This window comes from Syngnathoides biaculeatus, chromosome 10, assembly GCF_019802595.1.
Source record: "Syngnathoides biaculeatus isolate LvHL_M chromosome 10, ASM1980259v1, whole genome shotgun sequence".
Classification (NCBI taxonomy): domain Eukaryota; kingdom Metazoa; phylum Chordata; class Actinopteri; order Syngnathiformes; family Syngnathidae; genus Syngnathoides; species Syngnathoides biaculeatus.
This window is the reverse complement of record NC_084649.1, coordinates 743,865-759,520: the sequence shown is the minus strand read 5'-3', so window position 1 is coordinate 759,520 and position 15,656 is coordinate 743,865. Positions and strand designations below refer to the sequence as shown.

General features: G+C 40.9%; 1 protein-coding gene across 6 annotated transcripts in view; it reads left to right on the top strand.

The window, feature by feature from the left end:
* Positions 1-5,405: 5,405 nt before the first annotated feature.
* The window catches only part of LOC133507221 (transcription factor SOX-13-like), a 71,477-nt gene continuing 61,226 nt past the window's right edge, over positions 5,406-15,656 (top strand). For 5 of the 6 annotated variants that reach the window (XM_061832046.1, XM_061832048.1, XM_061832045.1 and 2 more), the window contains exon 1: positions 5,407-5,661. The gene's annotated coding sequence lies outside the window, so the exon portion shown is untranslated. Of the gene's footprint in view, positions 5,662-15,656 lie in introns of all 6 variants that reach the window. The other variant, XM_061832049.1, reaches the window with a different exon arrangement.

Below are 15,656 nucleotides of genomic sequence, written 5' to 3'. Positions count from 1 at the left end.
GAAAACATACACGGTTGGATCACAAAGTCTGAATTTTTTTCGCTGTTGACACCCCTTAAAACAGCCACATCAGCTTTGTGATTCTTGTGTCCTCATTACAACGGAGATGTTGCTTCACCCAAACATTCCTGATGCTAGCCTGCAGCTAGCAGGCAGCCTGTATTGCTTGGATCGAACTGAACACCCCGGAAAAAAGCAGAGATATGGGGCCAGGAGCAGCCACGTGCAAAGCATTACCACACCCTTGAGAATCACAGACAACAATCTGTCACGGAACATTGTAAAAACATGGGAGATCATTGTGGACTTCAGGAGGAACAGAACTTAATCGGTTCCATGCTTCATCAATGACAAGTGTGATGAGAGAGTCCGCACATTCAAGTTCCTGGGAGTCCTGATCTCTGAGGACCTCTCCAAGTACTAACCAGTGCCAAACCCGCTAAGCTTCCGAGATCTGACGAGATCAGGCGTTCTCAGGGTAGCATGGCCGTAAGCCTAGTATATGCTGAGTATTCACTTAAAAATAATAGTAATGTATCATAAATAGTATTTACTAAAAAAAAAAAAAAAACTTGCAACCTGGAGGTTGCCTGGCAGTTCCCCTAACCAATTTTCGTCTCATTATCATTGTTACTTTGTAACAATTCTACATGTTGCTCGTGCTATTATCCTACCAAAGCTTCTGAACATTATTTTGTTTTAGTCAAAGTTACTTTTATATGTGCCAGCAGATCACAAAGCTCCGAAGGAACAAAATATTAGTAACTGTATTTATTTTCGGACGTCCCAGTTTTGCCATCATATTATACTATCCGGCAGCACAGTGGAACGCGGGCGGCTGTAAAGCGTTGGGCTGACAGTTCTGAGGACCTGGGTTCAATCCCAGCCTGCCTGTGTGGAGTTTGCATGTTTTCCCGGTGCCTGTGTGGGTTTTCTCCGAGCACTCTGGTTTCCTCCCACATCTCAAAAACATGCAGGAATTAGAGACCCTAAATTTATTTTAGGTGTGATTGTGAGTGTGACTTTAGTCTGTCTCCATGTGCCCTGCAATTGGCTGTCAACCAGTTCAGGGTGTACCCTGCCTCCTGCTAGATGATAACCGGTATAGGCTTCAGCACCCCCCGTGACCATTGTGAGGATAAGTGGCTAAGAAAATGGATGGATGGATGGATGGATGGATGGATGGATTTTTCGTTAGGCACCATCCATTACGTTTAATTGCCAAAATCCATCAATCTTTTCTCGTCTTTTCAGATGCTTTTCTATGGAATGATCTATTTGAAGATCTGTCTCATCTATTGTGAGAACCAACAGCACAGTTGGTCTCTGGCATTGTGAAAAATCTGATTTGATTCAACGACTCGAGTACTGCTGAGCAGCTTTGTTTGACCAGCAATCCATCAACCTTTTCTCATCTTTTCATCTGATATTCTATAGAATGATAACTGTGTAGAACTGTCTCGTCTATTGTGACAGCCAACAGCAGAATAGGTCTCGGGCAATTTAAAAATTCTGCTCCGGTTCAACAACTCCCGTACTGCCGAGCAGCTTTTTTTGACCGGCAATATGGGGCCGTGAAAACGGTGACGTCACATGCACAATCTCTGTACCCCTTATCCTGTTCAGTGTCATTAGGTCTTAAAGCCTATTACAAATTGACATTTCTCGTCTCACTTTAATGAGTGAATATGGTCACCTGCATTTTTCATTGTGCAATTTCACTACCATATTTTCCAGCCTACAGAGTGCACCAGATTATAAACCTCACCCAGTACATTTGTAGTGGAAATACCATTGGGTACATACATAAGCCGCACCTGTGTAAAAGCCACAAGTGCCCATATTGAAACACGACATATTTACAAAGAAAGATGGTCCACAGAAAGAGTTTCCAAGTTTTTATACTTTAGTTTATCTTAACATAACAACAATACGGTAGCGCGAATAGGGCTGGTTAAAAAAAAAAACAAAAAAAATACATACAGATAAAAAAAAAAACAGCTACACAGTTGCAACACCGTAGCATAGCACTAACAGAGCCGTTTTTAAAAAGAAAAAAAAAACAGATCACTGAGACGGGGCAGTAACACAGCAGAAACACGCTAGGGCGGCGCTACCAGGGCCGGTTAAAAAAAAACATAGCAGTAAAAATCACTGAGATGCAGCTGTAACACAGCAGCAACGCGCTAGCACAGCGCTAACAGGGCCGATTAAAAAAAAACATACTGGTAAAAATCACTGAGACAAAGCAGTAACATAACAGCAACACGCTAGCACAGCGCTAATGCTAGCGCAGCGCTAACAGGGCCGTTTGAAAAAAAAAACATATTGGTAAAAGTCACTTCCTCAGCACCTATATTCCACTGGTCTCACGCGTACCTTTTCCGTTCGAGGGCCCTCTTGCGGCCGTTAGAAAAAATGCACAAATTAGCCGCATCAACGCATTACCCACAGGGTTGAAAGTGTGTGAAAAAAGTCTCGTTTTAAAGGAGGGAAATTATAGTAATTTTAACTACACTAACACAAGCAAAACATTACTTGGAGTAACCAAGTATATAAAATGTGTTGACTATCAACTTTTGGTGTTTCTTGTCAAAAATTCAAACGTTCAAATAAAAATTGAGAATTCTTACTAGAAACTGCTGCAAGGTTTCAAACCAGTCACACTCCTAACCCAACCAATGAAGTCAATGCAACAAATTTCGTGAATCAAGGCACCTTCGTACTCATATTAACATAGATGCCCAATTTGGAGTCTTCAAGTAAGATCCTATCCATTTTCCACACCACGTCCCCTTATCACGGTTGTGGCTGAGAGGGAGGACACACGGAAGTGGATCGGACTAGGATGCAGTTTGGCCGTTAATGCATATCATATGAATATGGCTCAAAACAATTGTGTAATATTCCCGTTAGGGCTCGAAACAATAGTGTAATATTGCCCCGGTAACTTCACTCGGTTGTGTGGTGTTCTCCTTTTTTAAAAGAGCTTCCATGTCAGAAGGGGCGCGTTTGTCTCCCATAGGGTGCACCACGTGTTTTCATTGGTGAATGCTCGGGTGACGTCACGCACGGAGGATGCAGTCAATATGGTGACCACTTGGATATCGTAGAATGACACATCTGCAACTTTGCGCATGGATGACGTGCTCTCCGCTCACATTTATTTTTTCGTATAGACATTGAAGTGAATAATGTTATATGTGTTTTTCATTACAATATCTATTTTAGAATGTTTATAGGGATGACACTTGGGCTTTAAGGACAGGATGACCAGGGCCATGTATTGTGAGATTTTGGGGAACATGGGGGTCGTGGCCCCCGAAGAAGCATATCAAGGTTCTGGCATGGCCTAGTCAGTCTCCAGACCTAAACCCAAAATAAAATCTTTGGAGGGAGCTGAAACTCCGTGTTTCGCAGTGACATCTCAGAAACCTGTCTGATCTGGGGAGGATCTGTGTGGAGGAGAAGGCCAAAATCCCTCCTGCAGTATGTGTAAACCTGGTGAACAACTACAGGAAACGTTTGACCTCTGTAATTGCAAACAAAGGCTTCTGTACTAAATATTAGCATTCATTTTCTCAGGTGTTCAAATACTTATTTGAAGCTGTATCACACAAATAAATTGTTAAAAAAATCATACATTGTGATTTCTAGATTTTTCTTTTTAGATTATCTCTCTCACAGTGGAAATGCACCTACGATGAAAATTTCACACTGCTCCATGATTTGTAAGTGGGAGAACTTGCAGTATAGCAGGGTGTTCAAATACTTATTTTCTTCACTGTAACTTCAATGGATGACACTGATTGACCACAGTGCATACGTCTGATGTTGCTCACAGTGGTCAAAGGGAGCGCTCGTAGCCTTAGTGTGTTTACTCAGACACGTAAATAATTAGAGGGAACAGTGCTGCAAAGGTCACTCATTTTGGCCGCTTGCATTCAGGATCTTGTTCTTTCGGTCACGAGTCAAGTTTGAGTATCTTGGGGGTCCTGATAACATCCATCCATCCATCCCTGTCAAGTGTCATGGGGAGTGCTGGAGCCTATCCCAGCTGTAAACTGGCAGAAGGCGGAGTACACCCTGAACTGGTTTCCAGCCAATCGCAGGGCACATCGAGACAAACAGCCGCACTCACAATCACACCATGGGGCAATTTAGAGTGTCCAATTAATGCCACATGTTTTTGGGATGTGGGAGAAAACCGAGTGCCCGGAGAAAACCCATGCAGTCACGTGGAGAACAAGCAAACTCCACACAGGCGGGTCCGGGATTGAACCCGGGACTTCAGAACCGTGAGGCCAACACTTTCCAGCTGTTCCACCTTACCGCCGGTCCCAATAACAGTCACATCTAAATAAAAAAATAGCAGCGATCTAGTCTGAGCAAATTTTTTTTTCAATTCATAATCTTCTTTTTTTTCTTTCGGGTTGTCCTGTTAGGGGACGCCGCAGCGTGTCATCTTTTTCATCAAAGCCTATCTTGTCCATCCTCCTCTCTAGCAATATTAATGAGAAATCCAATTGCCAGGTGTAAAATATCCTCAGTTACCAGGTGTAAGAGACCAAGTAAAATAGCTTGAAAAGAGAATCCTGGGCATTTAAAACCTACATTTCTTACAAACCCAATTAAATGACATGAAAAATTATTCAAACTATGTTTAAACCATTGATGACATGGGACTTTTAAGTTTTCATTCATTCTCCAATAGTGTCCATTTATTAAGGTTCAACCCAACTGAAGTAGCTTTGAAGTAGCTTAGCTTTATGATTTTTTTCCAAGTAACATTCTCTCCACTAGGAAAGAACCAATGATTTTGAAAAGCTTCCATTTATTATATTTCAAGTTTTTCAAAAACATCTGTTCTTTCTGCGCCACTTTCTATGTACGGACTGTCAGCTCGCTGGCCTCTGTTACACACAAGCATGCACGCACATAAACGTACATATACACATTTGTATGTGTCATACACACATAAGTTTGTATCTTTGTTAAATCTGTCCAATTTCTTCATCCATTATCGCTATTTCTGAAATGTGCTCTTTTGCTATGTCTAATCACAACCTTGCTTCTACTGGGGGCTTGAACCCCTCTGCTTATGAAATATAGTGAGGCCTCTCTCTCTGCCAACAGTAAATGGAAGTGCCTGCGCCACTTGTGAGGATAAGCGGCTCAGAAAATGGGTGGATGGATTTATGGATAAATGGAAATGGTGGACTGCTGGAATATTGGATTAAAAGGAAACTATCAAATGTCCAAAAATCAACAGTAGTTAATGCTTAGTCCTGTGTGTAAATGTGACCAGAACCCATTGACAGTTGATATGGACCCAAGTTAACCTGGTCCTTTCTTTGCTCCCCCGCCCCCGCTCTGGTTGTCCCCACAGCCTCGCCCTTTAAGTGGGAGGTGAGCTGGCCGCAGATGAGAGGAGGACGGTGCCGTATGTTCCGGTGTGACACTAGGAGCTCAAGGCGAAACTGTACTGTATATCCTCCTCCGGAGAACTGGAGAAAAGCGAGCGGGGACTAAACCACTCGCGTCTCAGCACCGATGTGGTTTGGCTAGCTTGGAGAAAGAAGACGAGGAGGTCGACGGAAGTTTTTTGTTGTTGTTGTTGTTGTTTTCTTGAGGAGTTTAGAAACGCACCAGCACTGCCTGGTGAGTGTCACTTTTTTCACTACACGCTTGAATTCATCTGAACACCAGTTGGCGTTTGGAACTCATTGTTTACTGTTTCAGTGTTTGATCTTCGATGGGTTTTGTGACATTTTAACGCAGTCCAGCCAATATTGTGAACGAATTTTGCCACTGAGGTCATGTTTAAACGTACATTTTTTTGTCACGGCTTTATTTTGAGTAATAAATCTGCCAGAAAAACGAGGCTTGCAACTTGCCCCCGAAGTAGTGATTTCAATGATGATGATGTTTTAGTTGATAGTCGCAAGTGACTGAATTCAGTCCACTAAAATCAAGTTTTTTTCAAACTTCTATTTTGTTTCCTTCAGTTGTTTGTCGAATTTCGGGTTCTTAGTAGCAGCGCAATGTGTTGTTAATAGCTCTTGAAAGTTTCTTTTGCTGAATGTAGTCCATGTATGTCAGGACTCCCTTGCTCAGGGGCGTAGCACCGAATTGTGGCCCTTCGCGCACAAGCACCCCCCCCCCAAAAAAAAAAAAAAAACAGACCAGTATATCTTCAGCATCTTAAAAAAAAAAAAAAAAAAAAATATATATATATATATATATATATATATATATATATATATATATATATATAATATTCTTAAATGCGCATCTAAAATGTACTTGAGCATGAATGGTAGTGGTTGTCTATATGTCCCCTCTGATTGGCTGGCTAGCAATCAGGGTATACGCTGCCTCTCGCCGAAAGTCGGTTGGCTTAGTTTCCAGCACATCTTCAACCCGAGTGAGGAAAAGCGGTACAGAGAGTGGATGGAGGAATTCCCCCCCCCCCCAATTCTTTAGGAAACTGTATCTGAATTTGCCCGTGTGAGATTATCTCTGTAATACACACATTACTCCAAGATGTACGTCTACATCTATTTCTTGAAGCATTTATTTATTTGGTTACTTATTTCATAACAATACTTCTCACCACTTAAAGGTCCACATTTTCTCCATCTGTAATTGGATCGCATAAGCTTGCATCACTGTGAGAACTACACTGTGCTCTGCTCTTTTGTCCATGACCTGCCTAAATTCTTTGTATTGTGTGTTGTGGTTTAACCTTTGCGGTTTCATCAGGTTCATTGTGTTGTCACAATCCTCTTTACCATTTTTTTCACAAACATCACAAAACACATCTTAAATACTTCCACATATGACTTTGTTTATGGTCCATCATTGGGTTTATGTTTGAGAAAATTTTCATTTTGTTTTACAAAAAATTTAAATGAAAAAGGTATATGTTACATCACTATTTTCATTTGCTGGAAAAAAAAACCTGTCCCATTTTATTCCCATATAAAAAGAATTTTTTAAAAAGTGACACTAGTTTTAAACAAACTTAAAAGTTACAAGTTACTTTCTGGGAAAAAAAAAAAAGTTCATTAATTCCCTACCGGAGCTGGAGGTGTAGAATGCTAGCCAAGCTTCCGGAATGTGTGAAATTGTAAAGCACCTTCACTGACCAGAAAAGTGCTATTTTAGTGAAAGGGATTACCATTTCCCACAACGACCTATTCTACATTATTCCCTCCTCCTTGAACATTTCTTCAAACCATTCCAACTTCCAAAAGATTTTTCACATTCTCCCAATTCCACAATCTCCACCCACATTTCACGTTTTCCCATGTTATAATACCCATAATTTCCTACATTGCACTATATTCTACCTCATTACCTCTTTCTGCAGCATTTATCACCCAATTCAAATCATTCCAACGGCAAAATATTTTCCAAAAGCCTGACATTCAACATGTATACATAAATACCTCCAGGTTCCTTATTTCTTGATTTCAAACTGTTCAAACTTCAACTTTTCTCAGTGTATTCAAATCATCCATTGAACAACTATTCCCATCCCTACAATGAACAGAAAGTGCTTTGAAATGAACGGGAAGTTACCCAGAAGTACATCAAAATGAACGGAAATTACCCAAATGGACAGGAGGGGACCCATAATTACCCCAAATTGAATAGGAGGTAACATGGAGGTACACCGAAAGGAGCAGGAGGTGACTCAGAAGTGCCCCAAATTGAACACAATTTAAACCAGAAGTGAATTGTTAAGCAGATTCCCATTCCAAAGTTGTGCCATCTTTTCAAAATAAATCCCCAAATTCCCTCTCGTTTTCACATTTCTTGACAAATTCAAAGTGTTCCAACTTCAACCTCTTCAGCTTCATTCCACATCATTCAAAATCATTTGGTATCTTTTAATATAATTTCCAAATCATTCTTGATAGTGATATACAGACCATTAAGAGCCCGTGCATCTTTTAACAAAGAATATGGGGATCTACTGTAAAATGAGTCCTCAGCAAGTAGCCGTTTTACTCATCCTACATACCTCCTTTGCAGGCTAGTAATTTCAGCCCTGCCACCCAACTATGCGCCTGGTGTGTGGGCAAGTTTGCGCTGTCGAACGTAACCTTATTAAATAATATATTACTCAGGTGGGATGGTGGTGTACCTTGTTAGATCGTTGGCCTCATGCTTCTGAGGACCGGGGTTCAATCCGGCCCCGCCTGTGTGGAGTTTGGATGTTCTCCCTGTTCCTGCATGAGTTTTCACCAGGTACTGCAGTTTCCTCCCACATCAAAAACATACAATCATTGGAGACTCTAAATTGCCCCCAAGTATGATTGTGAGTGCGAATGTTGTCTGTCTCCATGTGCCCTGTGATTGGCTAGCGACCAGTTCAAGGTGTACCCCACCTCCTGCCCATTGACAGCTGGTGTAGGCTCCAGCACTCCCACAACCCCTGTGAGGATAAGCGGCTCAGAAAATGGATGGATGTAGTATTGTATGAATTCATCACTTTTTTTATTCACTCTCACAACCGTGTAGTTTTTGGACTGTATTCCCACGTTTAACAGACACTGTCCAAGAGCAAAGCATTTTATTTGTGTGTGTGTGTGCGCGTGTGCGTGTGTGCGCGTGTGCGTGTGTGCGTGTGCGTGTGTGCGTGTGCGTGTGTGCGTGTGTGTGTGTGTGTGTGTGTGTGTGTTGTGTGTGTGTGTGTGGTGTGTGTGTGTGGTGTGTGTGTGTGTGTGTGTGTGTTGTAGCTGACGTTATATAAAGCCTGGAAGTTCTGGCCTTTCATCTCGTCAATTTCATTGGGACATTTTTTTGTTCTTTAAGTTTACAACTGTAATTGAAATAGCTAACTAAAGTGCTCTACATCTGAATTCATGCTTCATTTGTCTTCCCATTTATGTTCCATGCTGATTGTCCTCACTAGGGTCTCTGGCTTGCTGGAGCCTATCCCAGCTGACTCTGGCGAGAGGCAGGGTACACCCTGAACTGGTCGTCAGCCAATCGCAGGGCACTTTATTTCTCTTTTATCTTAACACAAGCCTAACCTTTTGAGAAAGAATGTATGTATGTATGTAATTCTGATATTTTTATTGTGATTAAGTTATTTGTTTTTCAACAATAATCACATGAATTGTGAGTCATAAAATCACAATTACTGGTAGTTTATTTTTGAAAATTATTCAGCACAAGTTGTGAGCTCTTTTTATTTAGTTCTTTCTCTTTCATTCTTTCTTTGTCTGTTTTTCTTTGTCTTTCTTACACTGAATGCAAATGTTTAGTAAAATGTCAGACATGCTGTCTATCAGTGCCACACACACACATGATGTAAATACAAAAACACATATGTGCCCCCAAACTCACATGATAACCGAAGGAGTGGTAGGTATTTCACCTTTGACCCTTGCGGTCCCCACCTCCCTCCTTTGCCATTTTTTTGATGGAGGTTTTGTCTTTCCAGGTGAACGGGTTCATGCTGGTTGAAAGGTAACTGACTAATTGCCCCCCACCTCTGTGGAACCCTTACAAGCACATTGTTTGCATGGGTGAAAATACGGCTAACTTAGTTGAAATCTTCTGTTTGTTTTATCAAGTATTATCGGCATAAAATATTAATTGCTTGAGCCATTTTAAATATGTTTGGAAAGCAAGAACAAAGAAATTCAACAAGTCCAGTTGTTTCAATAAAAGCTTTGTGGATTACCGTGAACTGGATGAATGAGAATGGACATAAAGAAAAAACACACATTTAAGTAAGCAAATAAATATTTATTTAATTGATCTTGTAACGTAATGAACTACGCAATTATGCTATTTGGCTAACCATGCCCTTCGTTTAATCATTTACCACTTTAAAAATCCTCAAATTACAGCATGAATATGAAAAACATAGTCTGAAGTGGAGGAAGTTTCATATTCACACAAATGTGACACACTCATTAAAGTTATTTGCATTCCTTTCCAAAACTTTGTGCCTCTCTGCAGATATAAACATGCTAGTTTGACATTTTGTGAGTTCGCGTGTACTTGTGTAGTGTATCTAACATATGTGATTGACTGAACACCTCCATGTGGGCAATAGAGCAGACAAAGCCCCCCCCCCCCATCTCTCATCCTGACCTCCTATATCCTTTAGACATTGTTCTCTAAATCCTATTGAACCAGGAGTCCACAGAGAACACCACAATGGAGTATAATTGTGCGTGTGCGTGCATGCGTGTGCGTGTGCGTGTGTGTGCCTCCTTTAGTTCTTTAACACAATGTGAGGCCAAGCCAATCAAACGGAACAATGCCTTGTTCGCGGAAGCCTTGTGATCTCTTTAAATAAAACTCTCTGACTGCATTGTCTCTTTGAAAGCATCACAAGAAATCTCAAGGTTACAAACTTATGTGGTTGACTGACTGATCAGTGCAGTGACATTTGACAACTTCATCCACGTCACCTTTTTAACTAATGTCATGGTACCATGGAATTGCGCCGTGAATCATTCATTTGGTACTACACATTTAAAGCATATTTCAAGATATTTTTTTGAGTCAACTATTTTTATTTTTTTTTAAATAAATATCCACCAAGCGAGAAGTTTCTTTTCACCTGTGAAGAAGTAAAAGACGATGGACGGGTAAAATATGGTTAAAATGTTTGTGCATGAATATACAGTGTATGTGAATCGAGACTTTTTTCCTTTTTCCTCAATGCAGCAATATGTCTCTTTAAAAGGTAATAAAACATGCCAAAGAATAAATATTAACTAGGAAATACTAATTAAACTGATGAACAAATGTATATAAAAAAATCTCAATGAGATGAATGAAATGTCATATTTTCAATAAGAAAATGGCATGCGTTTGATGCAGCATTTCATGTTGTATCTTTTGATGTTTTAACTTTTGTGTTTCAGTTTTATTTAGCTTCTGATTGGCTCAAGTACAAGAAAAGATACCTTGCTAAGTTGTGCTGGGAGTTATGGTTCCTGGGGTCAAGATGCACTCATTCTCTTTCTAAGAAGCCACATCATTGATTGTGAAGGAAAAAGCTGTTTGAATCTTTTTGAAGAAACACTCCTGTTGTATGTCTTTTGATTCCTGTTGCTTCGTTTTAGGATTTTATTCATCACGAGTAGTTTTTGATGATGGTTACTGGGGTGTAAATAGAGAAACAAGACAGTAGCAATGTCACAAGAGCTGTGCAAACAAAGATTTACACTTTGTACACAGTTGTCAAACTTATAAAAATAAAATCATTTATTGATGTGGTGATAGTAGCAGTACCGAGGTTTTGGGATATCAAAAATGGCATGGCACCCGTTGGTTTTAGTCATAGTAGTTTAAAAAAAATGTGTAACAGTGCTCAATTCATATGGTCTCTTAAAGTCCAGTAACCAAGAAGCTGCCAGTCAGCCAGTGATGAACTGTCTTTCGACAAGTTGCGTGTGTGGGAGCTAGCCCCTTCCTCCTGCAAAGACATGTTACATACCATCACTTCAGAGTCCACAGCTCACGAGGCTATGCGAGCAGTCATCTGCAGTGGATTCTGCTAGCCAAACTCACCATTCGATGCACACGAGTCATTGTTACCAGCAAATCGATAGCCTCAATAGCATGAGACAACTTACCACGGGTGCAGTCGCACGAAAGCAGAGCTTGGAGTGCTATTGCACAAATACAAGGAAAAACACTTGTTACCCACTTGGATCACATTTTGAAGTGCTGAAAACATGCAAAGACATAATAGTGCCAAATTGTTGAGTTATACTGTAGTTTAAGTATGTTTTTCAGCATTTGAATTTTCCTAATTTTTTGGCCGTGACTAAAATACAGCCCCATAACATCAAGTGGCTGCGGCATATACTTCTGAGCGCGAGTTCCCTCCTTCATTACATGAAATACAAAGTGATGTCATTTCATTTGGCTGCTCATTTGTGAGTTACCTGTGGTTAGCGCCTATACCAACCCTCATTTGCCACTTCACCATTTACCACTCCTCTGAACATTTTCGCTGGATGCCTCAATTTTCAGAAAAGCTCAGTGATGTTTTTTTAAGATCCCAAAACATGAGAAAATGAAAAAAGTGATGGATTTACATACAGTATACTATACATATGTTTACATTTTTATGTAAATATGTACAGTGAAGAAAGTAAGTATTTCAACACCCTGCTATATTGCAAGTCATCCCACTTAGAAATCACGGAGTGATCTCAAATTTTCAATGGAGGTGTATCACAATGTATGTTTTTTTTTTTAACAATTTGTATGATACAGCTGCAAATAAGTATTTAAACACCTGTCTATCATCTAGAATTATGACCCTCAAAGACGTGATGTTCCGCCTTTAAAAGTCCACCTCCACTCCATGTATTATCCTGAATCAGATGCACCTATGTGAGGTTGTTAGCTGCATAAAGACACCTGTCCAACCCATACAATAAGTAAGACTCAAACTTGTAGCATGGCCAAGACCAAAGAGATGTCCAAAGACACCAGAGACAAAATTGTACAACTCCACATGGCTGGAAAGGGCTACAGAAAAATTGTCAAGCAGCTAGGTGAAAAAAGGTCCACTGTTGGAGCAATCATTTAGAAAATGGAAGAAGCTAAACATGACAGTCAATCTCAATCGGACTGAAGCCCCATGCAAGATATCAAAGATGTCAATGACCTGAAAAGAGCTGTGACCACCGTTTCCAAGGTGACTGTTGGTAATACACTAAGACGTCTTGGTTTGAAATCATGGATGGCACAAAAGGTTCCCCTGCTTAAACCAGCACATGTCAAGGCCCATCTTAACTTTGCCAATGACCATTTGGATGATACAGAGGAGTCATGGGAGAAGGTTTAGTGGTCAGATGAGACCAAAAGGGAACTTTTTGGTCATAAATCCACTAACTGTGTTTGGAGAAAGACGAATCACGAATTCCATCCCAAGAACACCATCCCTCCTGTGAAGCTTGGGGATGGTAGCATCATGCTTTGGGGGTGTTTTTCTGCACATGGGACAGGATGACTGCACTGTATAAAGGAGAGGATGGCCGCATCCATGTATTGTGAGATTTTGCGGAACAACCTCTTTCCCTCAGTCAGAGCATTGAAGATGGGTCGTGGCTGGGTCTTTCAACTTGACAATGATCCAAAGCACACAGCCAGGAAAACCAAGGAGTGGCTCCATAAGAAGCATATCAAGGTTCTTCTGGTGTGGCGTAGCCAGTCTCCAGACCTAAACCCAATAGAAAATCTTTGGAAGGAGCTGAAATTCTGTGTGTCTCAGCAACAGCCTACAAACCTGTCTCAGCTAGAGAGGATCTGTGTGGAGGAGTGGGCCAAAATCCCTCCTGCAGTGTGTGCAAACCTGGTGAACAACTACAGGAAACGTTTGACCTCTGTAACTGCAAACAACGGCTACTGTACCAAATATTAATCTTGTTTTTCTCAAGTACTGACTTGCAGCTATTTCACAAAAATAAATCGTTAAAAAAATCATACATTGTGAATTCTGGATTTTTCTTCTTAGATATTCTCTCTCACAGTGGACATACACCTACGATGAACATTTCAGACCCCTCCATGATTTCTAAGTGGGAGAACTTGCAATATAGCAGGGTGTTGAAATACTTATTTTCTTCACTGTACATTCTTCTAATTTAAAAACATGCAGATGCGGTGCTGCACATCAACACCAAAACTGTAGCATGCATTTCACGACTGGTAGTTTTGTAAACTGGGTTGGCAAGGTGACTGACTGGTTAGGACCTCAACCTCACAGTTCTGAGGTCCCAGGTTCAAATCTGGCCTCACCCATATTAATTTTTCATGTTCTCCCTGTGCCTATGTGTGTTTTCTCCGGGTACTCCGGTTTCCTCTCACATCCTGAAAACATACACGGTTGGTTATTGAAGATTAAAAATTGGCCATAGGTGTGAATGTGAGTGTGAACGGTTTATATATGCCCTGCGTTTGGCAGGGGACCAGTTCAGGGTGTACCCTGCCTCTTACTTGCAGATAATTAAGATCCGACGACCCTAATGACGAGAAGCGTTCCAGAAAATGAATGAATTTTGTAAACTTTCATCAAAGACCACATGGCTTCATGGAAAACTTGACACCAGCAAATGGGACTGTGCTGACTATCTAACTACCTGGGCTTCCTCCTACCAAGCCGGTGTCATCAGCTGTCTTGTTCGGGTGTGATTTTTTTTTTTTTTTTTTTTTTTTTTTGTCACCAACAACGAGGTTTAGTTGACTTCTGGGCTTATTTTTATGATTGTACTCCACAATAACCATTCAGTTTTTAAATTCAGCCTCCTAACTTGAGTTTACATTATATAAAATATCATCCCGTCAGTATGTTCCATTCCTTTCGGCTCATCAATTCAACATGCCCATAGCATCTGAGAGCTGAGAGGTTGCCCTTTTTATTCAAGTTTTGAAACCTGATTTAATATACTTAATGATTTATTTTATTCATTAATATTTGGCAGTTTTGTTAACGGTACTCTTCCCTGTGGTGTGTCAAATTCTAACCCATTTTTTAGTGGCCCACTCTAGTGCTACTTTAACATTTCTTGTCACTGACGTGAGGTGCTCACTGGTCAGCTTCTTCCGAACCTCTGCCAAAGACAGCCCAAATTTAGGATAAATGCTGTCATGTATTCTCGTTGAGCTGACAGAGGTTTTCTGTCACAATGCAGTTGACCAAATTAAATACGCATTCATGAGATAAGCAAGAGGTGCCATGAGAAGGAGCTGCATGCACACCTCTGCCTATGTGTAATTGCTGCCTTTCAGCACAAAATCATTGTGAACCGAAGTTGACATACTGCTGCTTTGTCCTTGGACATTTTGGCTTGAATGTATATGTGTATTGACTTATCTTTTGTCATGCTGTGACATTGTTTTTGTATGGTGAAAATAGCAGCATTTTACGTGTGTGTGTGTGTGTTTGTGTGTGTGTGTGAGAGTGTGTGAGAGTGTGAGAGTGTGTGAAAGAGATAATGCAGCCCTATGGGGGCACAAACCAGTGCAATCTGTAGGCCGGTCCCAAACCCGGATAAATGCAGAGGGTTGTGTCAGGAAGGGCATCCGGCGTAAAACTGTGCCAAACAAGTATGAGTGTTCTAAAGAATGCCATACCGGATCGGTCGTGGCCCGGGTTAACAACGCCTGCCCCCGGCACCGTTAACCTGCAGGGCGTCAGTGGAAATTCAGCTAATGTGGGTCGAAGACAAAAATGGGGAGGAAAGTGGATTCGTCGGCAGAAGAAGAAGAGCAATGCACAGAGCTTACAACTGAGTGTATGGACTTTGAATATTGGGATTATGGCAGGAAAATCTCAGGAGTTGGTTGACATGATGATTAGGAGAAAGGATGAGATATTGTGCATCCAAGAGAGTAGGTGGAAAGGTAGTAAGGTTAAAAGTTTAGAGGCAGGTTGAAATTATTTTACCATTGAGTAGATGGGAAGACAAATGGAGGAGGGGTTATTTTAAAGGAAGAGCTGGCTAAGAATTTCTTGGAGGTGAAAAGAGTATCAGATCGAGTGATAAGGCTAAAATTTGAAATTGAGGGTGTTACGTATAATGTGGTTCGTCGCTATGCCCCACCGGTAGGATGTGACCTAGAGTTGAAAAAGAAATTCTGAAAGGAACTAGATGAAGTAG